Source organism: Lampetra planeri, chromosome 15, assembly GCF_965212315.1.
Source record: "Lampetra planeri chromosome 15, kcLamPlan1.2.h2, whole genome shotgun sequence".
NCBI lineage: Eukaryota > Metazoa > Chordata > Hyperoartia > Petromyzontiformes > Petromyzontidae > Lampetra > Lampetra planeri.
Genome location: NC_136121.1, coordinates 12,953,629 through 12,966,527, shown reverse-complemented (window position 1 = coordinate 12,966,527; position 12,899 = coordinate 12,953,629). Strand labels below are relative to the sequence as shown.

General features: G+C 44.8%; 1 protein-coding gene across 10 annotated transcripts in view; it reads right to left on the bottom strand.

Moving 5' to 3' along the window:
* LOC144722757 (amyloid beta precursor protein binding family B member 2-like) overlaps window positions 1–12,731 on the bottom strand; it is a 57,302-nt gene extending 44,571 nt beyond the window's left edge. For 6 of the 10 annotated variants that reach the window (XM_078601133.1, XM_078601138.1, XM_078601139.1 and 3 more), the window contains exon 1: window positions 12,671–12,731. The gene's annotated coding sequence lies outside the window, so the exon portion shown is untranslated. The other 4 variants (XM_078601143.1, XM_078601144.1, XM_078601134.1 and 1 more) reach the window with 2 other exon arrangements.
* Between the last annotated feature and the right edge of the window lie 168 nt (window positions 12,732–12,899).

The following is a 12,899-nucleotide window of genomic DNA, read 5'->3' as shown; positions in this document are numbered from 1 at the left end:
ACGGGCACGCATTCACGACGCACCCACCGACACACAACACACCAACGCTACCCCTTATTTCTACGCACAATAATCGCTCCTTCTAAGCACAATGCATCAAGTCCTCTCAAAGTAAGTGCTGCTACTGCATCACCACTTGCTTATCCTCATCTCAAACCCGTGATTCCTCAGTGTGCGTTTCCAGATCTCCACGATTCAGCCGAGCGGGGCAACACACAGACATCTCTTCCCGCTGTGACCCATGTGTCAGATAAACAGCGGTAAGCCTCTGTGAAATACCCTCGAAAGTGGGTTTTCTGCATGCCATCTACATACCTATTGGCGCTGTCAAAGCCTCCCATTCACTGCCCATGCAAACACGTGTCCCATACAACTCAGTGGGGCTCGGCTCCCAACAAATCAGCTCCCCAACTTGCCGTTACGCAAAGCACCTCGGGACACTCGTCGGGGAAAAAAATAAGTGTGGAAAAATTGGCAGAAAAAAAAATACGTTAGCTTATAACTGGAATGGGAGCTGAGATCCTTCAGTTCTGCACAATGGTTCGCCTAAAAATGTAAATAAAGAAATGTTTTTCAGCCGTGTTTATGCATACTTGGCACTGCTGGGAAAACAGTCCCCATGAGGTGCTAAGTGCTCTCAGGCTGCTTACTTTAAAGTGCACCATCACCCGACTCACACAGGCGAATCAAGGCGTATAACACGGGTGGCTAATCTGCAAGCAAATTTCCTGGAGATATGTTTACATTCATTCAACATTTCTTAAAGTGAAAAACTCCTTAACACCATTTTTTTTATTCATTCCAAACTTATTAAAGTGAAAAACTTTTTAACACCATCTTCTAACATTCCATGTGGACAAACCCATTTGAGGTCACATCCAACTTGCTTGCGATGTGTTTTTTTTTCGGTGTGCAATTACTGCAGGAATCCAGGGGAGGAAACACTGCGATATCAATTGCATTCCCTGGATGCTTTTACAAAGATTGCATTTTTTTACCAAAAATGTATTATCATGAGAGTGAAACTGCTCTATCCAATGTTCCTATTATTCACATTCTCAACAACTCTACAGAATTCTCTATTATCTGTAGATTAATTATTCCCATCGTCGGCATTTTTCCACGGTTTAGTCACTCAGAAGTTGTCTCGCAGAGGGTGAAGTTCATCCTCATAGCTACATCTTCTTGCAGATAAGGGAGCTATCAGAAAGTGGTGGAAAATCCATCCTATTAGCGGTGTTCATCTGCCGAAAACCACATGGACATCAAGAGTAATTCCCATGGACAAACACGGATGATAATAAAATACAATTCTGTACAAGCTATTTGTCAATCCACTGCAAAATGAAGGCTTCCCCATGCCGTGAGGACTGTGGGGGGGTTGTCTGACCACACAAGACCATACGATCTGTTAATAGCACCACCCATCCCCACCACACAGTAAGCAAGGAGTGGTTTCACTGTAATCAAGGAAAACATGAAATTGTCTCTCCATGCACCACTTATCATTGGTGGCCCTAAGCCACGAGTGAAATTTTCACATTTTTAAAACAGGGGTCAAGACAGCCTTCCTAGGAAGCAGCACTTGTAATGATCGCAGGAGGAATGATATACCGAGTCTACTCCCGACCTCTATGTGAACTCAGAACCTCCCAACTGTGAGTTAAGCCAGTCTCCCACAGTGGCACCTGGCTGATTGTAGATGTACACACACACACAATCACTCCACATAAATAACTTCCACAGAGCTAACTGTGCACCCATTATTTTCAAAGGCACGGTGATGCCTTCTGACGGGCACTGCCACATCCTACGAGCGGCTGTCAGGGGCCAGTGTACTGTGGGAAGTCTCACCCGTGAAAAGGGCAAGTGAGTTGAGATGGCCGGGTAAAAGGCCCGAGTCCCTGTTTGACTTTTAAGAGATCCAGACAGGCACAGACAGGAACGCAGACGCACACAATCGGACGGTATAGCGGTGCTTGTTATTGCTACCACGACCGCAATTGTTGCTCAAAAAATGTATATAAATAAGTGGAATAAAAGCGGCATTTTTATCCAATTGAGTGGCAGGCGCACTCCCTGCTGCAAGCTCACGGGGAGCACTAATGAGATTCTTCATAGTCTGTGCTACATGAAAGTGCAGCTTTAGCCTGAGACCATGGCCCACACAATATCGCACTTTTAAGAGCGCATTTGAACATCAGCATAAGATGCTTTTGCGAAAGTAATTCAGATTGATTTCTTTATGGCTTAACCACAAAAAAAATGACAAGAAAACGTAAAATAATTAAATAACCATAAAGCAACCGCCCCATTTTAGTCAGCAATTAGCCGCAACGCTAGGACACAGCACTGAAAATATTTTGTAATGCCAGTCCACTCTGCTATTGCGCACACACGCGTAAATGTGTCTCAACAAAAAGGGAAAGGGGACAAGCGAGGTAGGCAGTGGAAGGGGCATTTGAGGCTGTGCTTGCCTTCCAGTGCTCCAATTGGCAGTGTTCAAAATTTGCTGCAGTGGAAATGAATACCACATGATGCATCAAGTACACACATGCTGTAAAAATATATCGATTGATGGTCATCAATCATCCAAGGAGACCGAATGCTATCGCATTGGGCGGAGCTGTGGTGGAGCGGTTCACGCAATGCACTACGAACCCAGTGACCCAAGTTCGATACCCAGCCACGGCTGACTTCAGTGGCAAGTGAACCGGTTACGCTCCCCCCCTCCCCAACGCACACGGACCAGCACGGTAGCGTAACCACCTCCATGACTGAGACGGTGTGAGGTCTTCATCCAGCAACGGATTGACAGCAGCTGTACACATATACACATGTGTGAATATATCATATTGATCCCCATTCATACAATAACGCAATGCAATCAAATGCCTCTCAAGATCACAAAGCGGTAGACTTCATGTTACACTTGTTTTGCTATGCGAGTGGATTTTTTTGTTAAAGGGCAGAGTGTAAACAAGGTGCATAAGCAACATAACCATTGCAGTGGCCTTTCCAGGGTGGCTTCGATACCACTTCAACAGTGATCGGACATCTGAATCGTGACATCCTCTCGACATTACAGGCTGAAGAGCAGGGTTCAATTCAGGGCTGGCAAGTCAAGTGTCGCGCCAGTGGCCATTCGGCATTTGAAAGAATTTCAACTATTCTGCAACTCAGACTCAGGGTTACGGGAGACATTGACAGACACAAGCGCTACGCCCTAGCCTTTGTAATTATCAGAAAACAGCACGTTCTGAAGACGTCACAAACATAAATATCCCATTTAGAAACGCAACTGCACTGTTGAAAAGCACAACTGGAACACTGATGCGCACTTGACGCATCAGGCACTGACCTGATCCACTGCTACGACATTGGGAGTTAGACATTTGACAAATATCATTGTGTATGACCACCGCACCGCACAGCTACCCATCAGCGGCACAAACACACACCCACCCCCACACTCCAGCCAAATGGCCTTGCCGGCCAAAACATTCTTTGTGCCTAATCTCTAACTCAACTATTGGCAGTGTCAGCCACCGTGTATTGGGTCAAGTTAATATAATAAAAAATAATGCTGTGCAGCCTCTTTGTCAATCCACTGCTGGATGAAGGCCTCTCCACGCCGTGTCGGTCACAGGGGTTTGTTTGTTGTTTGGCCAAACCGATGCCCACCAAGCTTCTATTCCAGAAATGTCGTCAATGCGCTTGGGAGCGTTTGTGAAATTTCCGCAGGCCTGTTGTTATTGCCGCATGAAACACGCAACTCCTGTCCCCAGAGCTTGCACTCTCCACCTACGGGCTCCTTACCTCGGTGAAATACGGATGCTGCAGGCCACCCTGGTACATGTGGTTAGTGAATCTGTAGAGCAAGGTTACCATGGTTTGGCTCTAGTTTAAGGCATTTCCCCCAGAACAATGCGTGCCTTTATGTATTCACGCACATGTAAATCGTGGCCCTCACTGGTGTCCCAGACATACATTTTTTAGTGATACCAAAGGCAGGTTTAATAAAAAGAAGACAATAAAGAATGAGTCAAACTGAAACTCAAAATGACAATGTAGCAACGGAGGCCACAACAGCACTAACAACGTGGCACAAACAAAACCATTCCTCGTAAACTATATATATCTACTGTCTAAATAAGAAGCAGTCTGATTTTCGCCATAAAAACAAAAAATCTCTACCCTTATTGTGCCAAATTCTGCTTCCTCTAGTGTTCTCGGAACTCCTCAAATCGTCACAAATACCACCGAGCTAAAAAAAGGAAACCGGTCAATTTAGCGCCTGTGTTCAAAGTAAATTTTGTATGGCATATGTTCTCACAGCTCGGCTAGAAATTATCCTGAAAGCAATTATGTCTACATTAAACAGCAAGAAAAGGCAAACAGTAAATCGTCTGTTTGGCCAGTCCCGCAAACCTTGCCATAGCTTGGCTCTATCGTCGTCATGGATTCTGGGAGATTGAAAACAGTGCTTCCAATATCCACATGGCAAATTACATTTCCACCCTAACCCTGACCCCTGCCAACTATAACAATTGTTTTGCAGGAAATAAGAACATTCCAACCCGTGTTGCAATCAAAGTATAGTATGCCATAAACTGCAGAAAACAAAGACTCCTACATATATGATATTTTAAAATAAGTAGCAATTTACATGATCACCCACAATCAATGAAAAAAGTCTTGAAGACTCCGTGAAGAATTCCTGGATAAAGATTTTAAAGAACATTACTGTCATTATATTTAATGATTGTGCCTTATTGACAAACGCAGACTCATCTTTATTGCAGCAGGTCTCAATTCTGCCAAAGCTAACTTGAGCAATACCCAACAAGACCACTGTGACTGGTCGGGAGGTCGTAAAACGCCTCGGAAGACCGCTCTTTGCCCCAAAGCTCTCTTAAAAAGAGGGGACACATCGTGGTTGACCTGTGACCGGCAATATACTCACTCACTCACCGGCAGTTCAATTTACAGTAGGAAAAAACGAGACGCCACTACAGCGGCTTTACTACAGAGTTTGCGTACTAAAGTAGTCCATATAAACTATGAATGAGCACAAGAAAAATAAGTCTTTCCATGTCACACGCATTATTTCAACAGCCTACAGTAATGTGCGTTCAGTCGTTGTAGCTCTGCAGATTAGTTGGTAACAATTTAATGGCAGGTTTGGCACCAGTACTTTTCCATCAAAACACAACAATGGCTTTTTACATGCATATTTTTGTGTAAATAATTGCAGAAATTACCCTGGAACATCTTTGCAAACATATGTCAGACACCTACGCACAAGGCTTAAAGACTGAAACCCTTTCACAGACAAACCCAGCGACGTGACCTTCAAGCTCGGTAAACATGCCAAACCCAGTGGAACTCCCCGAATATTATAACCATTTTCACAGCGATAAAAAACGAAACTTGATCTCACACTGCAGTGCATTGGGACACTAATGGACGTCTGGGTTTGGGTTTTTTTCATCAGCTGTGGCTGCGAGAACCCAAACAGACGAAACTCCCTGCCACCTACCCCCACAACCCCCCATCCACCCGCTTCTCCAAATCCAAATCAGCTGTCATCAGGCCGGTTGGGTACGAGGCAGACAGATTCCAGGCCTGACATTACCACCTGTCCACTCTGTCCTGCAGCGTTCCAGTGGACTAAGGTCACGCAAGCACACGGGAAAGCAACGCACACTGGGGCAGCGGGGAGACATTCCGAAGCCAATCCTAGCACCGGCTGTTCAGTAAAAGGTGATTTGCGAGGATATTGCCACAGCTAAAAATCCATGCGTAGCATCCGAGACTCTGCATGCGCCATTTCAACACACGCTAATTGATATAACTGTTGTGTATTGATAGCGGTGCAGTTCAATTCGATGTCAGTGTCAATTCCATTATTAATGACGTATTTTCAGCACATTTTTAATACCCCTTAATTACAAACTGCAAAATCTGTAAACATTGCTACCAGAGCTGACGATTTATCATTCACAGCTGGAGAGGTGCTGTTAAAACGAGATAATATATGACTTCTTACCTCTGCACTGAAGTGCTGCCCTCATTTGAAAATCCGAGTGCAAGCGCGTTCCATTTATAATGCGAGCTGAAGGCCCGCTGACGCTGCCCGTGAATCAGTCAGAATTAAAAGGCATCATTAGCCTTGAATCATTGGCTGGGACATGCGTGATGTGCACACGGTTTGACAGCTATAGCTGTGACTGATTACCAAAACTGTCACTCTCCCTTAGCTAACAATTAGGCGGTATCTGCAGCTGGCGCATTCAAGTTGCAAACACAATTTCCCACCTACGCTGCAATAAAAATTCAAATTGCTGGCAGACAACTGTGCATGGGATTGAAAACTGCTCGACAGTCAGGTAAAGATAACAATCTAATTGACATTTGTACACTCGCATTCTCAAATAACAGCATTCTTGCTCACTGCACTTGCCTGAGCTAAAAGGGAGTCCAATACGAACATCTGACGGGCACTTATATTCACCAAAGTATACTCTACTTTTGTGCTGAATTTAATGGCACATTGAAAGAACATCTTGGCTGCAATTTCGTTAAAAAAAACTTCCAGTATACAACTGCAATACACATAATAGGAATGTGGTTTAAGATTTAGGGCTCCTCGTGTTAACCACAAAGCTGCAGGAAAACCAAAAGGAAAAATGTTAAAATCCCAAGGCATGTGGTCTCCGGAGGACGTAAGCTTTCCGTTCAGAGATTTCAGACCCACATGTAAGGCCGAACCATCTGGTACGCATGAAAAAGGCGGTCTATTCCCCTGCTGCTTCCTCGTGGAAAGAGGGCAAATCTGGCTAATGAGCTTGCACACGCATCAGAGGGATATTCTTGTTTGTAACGAGTATTTGACTTTGTCCAATTCCTTACACAGTATTTTCATCATTGCTGACAAAGAAAACTAATGGAAATTAAATGCATATTGTTGAAAATAAATGTGGATTGTTCCATAAAAGTCACTCTGCCATCTACTCCACACTCGAAAAACATGTCATTGATGATGGTCACCCTCAAAGAAATACTTGTACGGCATATGTAGGCCACACTGCAATTCATTCTGCTGTATTTTATTTTACCGTCTTACTTCACACTGATATTCAAAGTCGGTATCACAGCTGCTTGAATTAATAAAGTCAATATTTTTCTTTAATGCCACTTTAAGCCTTGACATTTCAAATGACAGCGATTACTTCATATGCCAGTCACGTTAATAAGAGGCACTCAGAGGAACTCCAGTCTACATCAGTGAAGCTTATGACCTAAGCTGGGCCTGTGGAATCAGTCTGCGGATACAAAAGAATGGCATTGAGCTCACTGGAAAATTACACACCAAACTAACGCTTTATTGCGCAAGCGACGCTTTAAGTAAATATCAATACGATCTCATTCACTGTGAAGACAAAACGAATATGAACCACAACGGAGACATAAATAACAATAATAACAGTAATGAGGGTGATAACATCAGAGCGAATAGAGCAATCCGTAATGGAGGCCTGTAGTCACATGGTTTTCACTGTATGCTTTAACAAACAGGACATGAAAACAAATCAATAAGCTATGTGATGGCCAAGTGAAGCTACATAGTGCTGCAATGTATTTCTGTTAGTAATACCTGTACAATTGAAATTCAGTATATTCATGTCTTGCTTGAAAGAACCCCTCCAAACAAATCACCGTGTGGAGGCCCTCATCACTGCTGGATGAGTCAAAAGACAACTCACGATTGCTGACTCAAAATTTCGATTTAAAGCTTTCGTGACTGCAGGGATTCATATTCTTGGTTCTTTCTACGTGACTTTACCGAACAAACCAAGAATATGATTGCCGACTCATTTTCTTGAACCCCACACCTGCAGGTGTTGAATATTCCAATACTAACAAGCCAAAGCAGGCCACCATGTAACTATGTCAGAGGCAGATTGGCATGATATTAGTGCAATTAGCTATGTAACCAGGGTAATTCAATCTCCATGTATCAAAGGGTGATGATATAATTACTTATGATATTCCTGGCAGTGGCAAATGACAATGTTTGGAATTAATACGTGGATTATATTTCAGTAAACCCTGTAAATATCCCTGATCAGAATGACATTTCTACAAGCTTGATTTTTAACATAATCTCGAGGGGGAAAATGTGTGCTTTTGTCATTTAAGGTTATGCAAAAGTAGAATTGTACGATGACAACGCATCGAACTCAGCACACCTGCTCAGATGTAACGTTTAAAACTGCTGTAATCAGACACACAAGCTGATTGATAGACAGCACAAGGTGCTATTGCGACCATAAGATTGGTTCTCCCAGCATCCCTTGAGCGTCACATGACAGCACCATTCAACGTGCATACGCACACAGCCTTGTTTTCGACCACCAAGATTCGTATTACAGTACAGCAGACGTGTTACATACTGTACTGTATATATTTTTTTACGATGGTTACAATCCATTGCTACGTTTCAATGCGAGCGCCATGGCGTGAGCTCTTTTTAAAAGGGAAGAGAGACAAATGAAAACATTCTGCTCCCGCAGAATTGAGCGGATGTTCATTGTGACATCGACTTCCCCCCCTTGTGGGTTACAGCTCTCCGCGAGCTGACCCAGCGGCCACCTTGACCTGCATTAAGCGGCCGCTTCGAAAAATTGCGTCGAGCAAATGGAAGGGGGGGGGGTGTGCATTAAATTGCGCAATCTGAGAGCGCGTTTTCGGTTGTGAGCACACACTTAACGACACCGGGGGCATAGTCCACTGCTAGCTCATCCGATTCTCACTGCCACGGACACGTGATTAAAATGAGGCTAACGCAATATCGCTACGAACTGGAAACCACGACTAACAAGGCCATTGGGTTGGCCAGGTAAGTACCTGTGGACGTGTCTTGTGGAAACAACAAATAGCCCCGTAGCAATCGAAGTAATTTCCGTGCGACAAACTAGTCCAACACAGGTTGACAACTGCGCATAAATTGTGAAATTTTCCTCCCTCATTGCCAAACGTTTCACTGATAAACGACCTATCTCATTTATAACATGATATGCAAGTGCAGCACACACTGCACGTAATGCCCTGGTTCATGAGTGTCCCTTGAAAAATGATACAGGTCTGGAATGAGCTTGAATCTGGATATAAAGTAATTGCTTGAGTTACCGAATACTGACTGAGTGTACTGCATAGGGGTGGAGTGATGGCACAGTGGTTAGCGCATTGCGGTGTGAACCCGGCGACCTGTGTTTGATTTATGGGCATTGTTAACATCAGTGGCGAGTGATATCTGAACCGGTCCACTTCCATCAACCGGCACTTACCAACGTGTAGGTCAAATATTCCCCATGACCGATAAGGCATGGGGAAGCCTTAATTCGGCAGTGTACATTATTGACAAACGGCTGGACATTATTATTTATCTACAAGTGTACTGTATGGATTGTACCCGATAGTGTGAATACGACATACACGGCACTGTACACATTTAACCCAAAAACCTTTATAAATAATATCGGTGGCGAAAGCCTACGTCTTAAACTGTACACATAAAATGCTGTAATACCATTTCACGTGGTCCTTACATGGGGTCCAAAACACAAAGGCACCTGTAGACACGGTTTTCTGGCATTGACATTAAGTGACAGACGGAAGTGAGAAACGGATATCAACATTCAGGGCACAAATATAAGAATTCAGCGAGAGGTTTCAAATCGTGTGTTTAATGTCGTGACTGTGCGTGTGTACACATACCGTGCACGTTATACCTATAACATTTGCAGTTTGAGTACCGTGTCATGTGCTGTAATATGTACACTGTGAATTGTCGTTTGTGTTGCACATATTAATCATGATACAATTTGCGTGTGTCATACGTAATACGTGCCATTTGTCAGATTGCTTACGAGTCGTACATTATTACGATTCGCATGTTACAGCCCTTTTTGTCATTGGGTTTAATCTGACTCTACCTCACCACGCGGGTCAGCATGCAGCAGGGGGTTGGGTCAGGACTGGCTCGTCTCACTCGCCACTGACGTTAGTCGTGCATTTGAATCAATTCGCCGAGGTTTTACATAGCAGTGCGACACCCACTGTGCCACTGCTCCCACATTGCTCAACATGGGCATATGATGAACCTTAAGGCGGGACCCCGGGGTCCCATAAGCCCCCGGCTCTTGCATAAACATTATATTATAATGTTTACATTATATTATAATGTAAACATTATATTAGAATGTCAAAATAAACTTTGCTCGTTTTCACCAATGGGTTTGAAGGATGGTGGCAAGTGTTGTCTTGTTAAACTTTGCCTTTAAAACTGAAAACTACTTACCTGCAGTACATCTATTTTAATACACTACCGAAATAATTTACACCCCTCTGTCAATCATCGTGTTTCTCAGTGTGGATTTGTGAACACACTTTGTAAACAGTACATAAAATAATACGCGTTTTCAATGAGCTGTTCATATCGTAACAAGCGTTTATACCAATGTTACTCTACAGAGTAGTGGTTCGCCGCTCCTCTTATCCACATTGATACGAGCGGTATTTGGGGACTATGGCTTAACCACGAAAAAAACCTATCTGCACAGATGTATACGGACAAGAGAATTATTATCAAACAGGAGGAAATAACGGTGCAACGCTTCTCATCTGCAGGTAATAGGATTGTCATCGATTGCTCCTGGCTGCAGACATTGGTAGGTCACAAATAATAATGACGATAAGAGAGAGCACATACTCTTTGGTTCTTTCCACAGCAAGAAAAAAACATGTTGCTGTGGTTTTCCCACCTGATGACGATTGCTTGTGTTGCAATCGAAACGTCGTGATTTATTTTATTTTATACCTAAGTGACTGCTGCACTTGGACACGACATGACAACAGAATGATCCCTGCCGGGTGGGACGAAGTCGCCCAAAATAAATTCATTAATTGCGATTTTGACTTCCGTTTATTCGGGACCCCGGGGTCGCGCCGTAAGGTTCATCAACGGAGGTTCAAATGTAATATACCACTAGGAACTGCGTGTGTCAAGGTTGTCATTCATTTCTAATGACATAACTATTCAATGTGGTATGCATATAACAAGTGGTCAGGTGTGTGACGTGTAAGCATGACATATCGTGTGTATCTTGTATGATACATGTAACGAGCACATGTACATTATTGTACAGTATATAATTGACAGCCCACGTTGAAAATGTCGTGTACAGTATAGCGCGTATTTATCTTGCATGTCATGCGATAATCACATACATCGCATGTAATTAGTAATATCTAACGCGGTGTTTGTATTATATGTAATATGTTGCGATCAGTACGCAGTCCATAAGACCCCTCTCGCAGTCTCTTTAAAGGTGTCAAAACATAACGCACTTGTTCTAGAATCATCTTTAAAAAAATCAGAATCACCAAAACGAGAAGAATAAGATTCCCAGGGCCCCACGACACACACACACACGAGTTGACAATGAACGTGAACAAACAAAATCAACAACACACCGCCAATTCGCTGCGTTCTCATCCGGCTACTTCAGAGGCCAGGGGTTGGCGGACCACGCGCTGACTTGGTCTTCGCGGTGACCAGGCGGTGTTGCAAGTGGAGCCAAGCGGGTTCGTGAACCCGTCTGTGCAGACCGATTGGTATGGGAGGTTATAGGTTTCTCCAACCCCACACGGGTATCAACATGTCAATTAAACGGGCGGTCAAATTCCTACAATGTCGGACGTTGATACGTAAACTCGTATCCCTCAGAATGCCTCGCAGATTCGGGGCAAGTGCTTGTTCGTGAGCACCTATTTAGGTCGGCATGGGACATAACAGAGGGGGGTGTAACTAACACCACGCCCGGCCGCCTTTGTCTCCCCGGTGTTTATGCTTAAGGCGGAGTCGATGTAGGGGAGGGCCTCGGGCAGATTCACACTGCGTTCCGTGACGCACACAGAGTACGGGATTACACACGTACGCGTGCACAGACACATGCTGTGTGTGTAGTGGACAGGCACAGCATGTACACACACACATACAACACGCAGACACTTCACCATCACCACCGTCAACCATCATCGATCCACTGCTGGACTAAGGGCCTCCCCCAATCCGCCACGACCCCGCGATGTAACAATCTAGCCAGCACTTACACACACACACAGCTCTCAATTAGTCACTCCGTCTCCTCGGGAGGACGTGCACCACGTGCACACAAATGTAGGCACACGTGCACGGCGGACACGCGCACACAGCGATACACAAATGCACACAAATAACCACAAGTACACCGACAACGATCGCCTGGTAGGTGCAAGTGCTGTTAGCGAGCACCTATTAAGGCCGGCCACGGCACACACAGACAAATACCCACACACACAACACAACACGCGCGTGTGTTGTGTTGTGTGTGCACACCCCAACACATAACACTCCCCCCTTCACGCAGCCAACCACCACCATTAACGCAGAGAGACACCGACGCGTACCGGAGCGACCTTGCGCTCCTCGCTGCACTGCCCACCGCTGTCGCAGAGACGCCTGACTACGCGAGAACAACGCGAACAATAATAACGAAGACGAAGATAATTTAAGGATTAAAAAAAACCCACAAATCTGAGGAGAGTAGCGGCAGCGGCTCACCGTGGTCGGCTCGACCCGGGTCTTCTCTCCACTGCCTTCGGCAGGGCGCAGGGGGCGGGGCGTATGCGTGACGTCACGACGAGAGGGCGTGGCCGGCCGCCTATCTCTTTGCACACGCTGTCAGACAAGGGGGTGGGGCCTAGGCGGGAATAGTTGTTATGGGCGTGGCTTGTGCAGTGTGTGGGCGTGGCTTAGTTGTTATGGTCGTGGCTTGTGCAGTGTGTGGGCG